A 1,799-nucleotide genomic window follows, 5' to 3' on the forward strand; every position below is an offset into this window, starting at 1 on the left:
TGTGCTCAGAGGAGTATGAAAATACAGCGGGAGACGCGTGCCCAGCCAGGAAACACCTGGAATAATGCCATTCCCTGTGGCTGTGGAGGGAGCGGGTCGTGTTCCAGATGTTCCTGGTGGCACCTCCACTGTGTGACGCTGCTTTTCTCGGCCCATGGGCTGTTTCCACACACATACGGAGCACCCACGGGTTCCTTTGCCAGCGGCCTTTTTGGGGCAGCACCGAGAGCAAACCCATGGAAAGAGGCTGATGTGGAGGCGGCTGATTACTCCTGTGTGACACCGGGCGGGAAACCCAGTGCCTGGGTACACATTCCTCATGTATTTTGCTGCGGGACACTAATAAAGTTGCTTTGCCCAGCTGGTGTATTGTGGTGCTGTGAAGGGAGCGGGCTCGGCTCCCTCCCCCCCGCCATTCAGATGCAAATCAGCTTTGTGCTCATTCCTCATAATTGCTCTGCATCCCGCCTTGGGCTTCCAGAGGCACCCAGGAAACCGTGTTTGCTCAGGCTGCAATTTAGACTATACATTATTTGTGATAACTATAGCTACAAGGTATAATTGTGCTGTCTGATTTAAACATTATGGATTTCAGTGTGTTTTACACATGCCCATAAAGTCCAGGATCTGAGGAGAAGTGCTTGCACAGGTCAAAGTCACGATTGCTGTTTCCATAAAGCATCCATTAAAATGGAAAGCAGCCTGTTCTGTAGTTAATGTTTTAAACTGCATCTAAATTTCAGAGCTGAGCCTTGGCAATGTTACATTATAATTTTATTTACCTTGATCAGCTTATAATTTACTGTATCAAGGTTATTGCTTGTCATGTTACCAAAACACTGATCAGAATTAAGCTAAATAGGTCTTGGGGGATTTTTGCCAAATTTATTGTGTTTTCAAGCATTTTAGCCCCTTGAGGACAGAATAAATAACTGAATTATGGTTTTCATATACCTTTAATGTGCCCAGAGGGTTAAGTGAACCTGCTCCTGCCGTAGATGTTAAAGGGTTAATGGAGTAGCTGAGCTGTGGAGCTTGTTTTAGCTATAATTATTTAACTGCTTTTACACAATGTGAGTTTTTTCTCTCCTGGTATTAATATAATGGTCTTGAAGGTCACATCCCTCAGGCTGTTCAGTGGCTCCCTCCAAAATACATTCATTACTCCCCCCAGAATTCAATCCACTAATGTGCTCTAAACCACACCCCATCCGTGAGGATGTACAGACAGATTTATGGGTATTTAGCTTTTAAATAAACGGTCGCGTCATTTTATGCTACAAACTTTGAGCATCAGGTCAACAACAGATGAAAACAGTTCACCTGATGGGAGCTGCTTTGGAAGCACAACGGGGGCAGGGGGGCTCGAGGGGCAGTGACCGGGGACCACAGCCCCAGCACGGTGTTACCCAAGAACTGCTCCTCAGAAGAGCATGTCTATGTCTGGAGAGGTTGAATTGTAGAATCCAGCCTGGTTTGGGTTGAACAGAGCTTAAAACTCATCTTCCACTAGAGCAGGTTGCTCCAAGCCCCTGTGTCCAACGTGGCCTTGAACACTGCCAGGGATGGGGCAGCCACAGCTTCTCTGGGCACCCTGTGCCAGCGCCTCAGCACCCTCACAGGGAGGAGCTTCTGCCTTGTACCCACCCAAATCTTCCATTTTAAGTTCAAACCCATTACCTCTTGTCCTTGTTCAGGCCCTGTTGAAGAGAATGTGTCAGATAATTTCAGCCTTAAAACCTCCCATGTGGTGTCAGGGGGTGATGCTGTGCTGCACAGTGGGGGGGGGGGGCCAGAAC

This window comes from Nestor notabilis, unplaced genomic scaffold (genome assembly GCF_000696875.1).
Source record: "Nestor notabilis isolate BGI_N333 unplaced genomic scaffold, ASM69687v1 scaffold5502, whole genome shotgun sequence".
Taxonomy (NCBI): Eukaryota; Metazoa; Chordata; class Aves; order Psittaciformes; family Psittacidae; genus Nestor; species Nestor notabilis.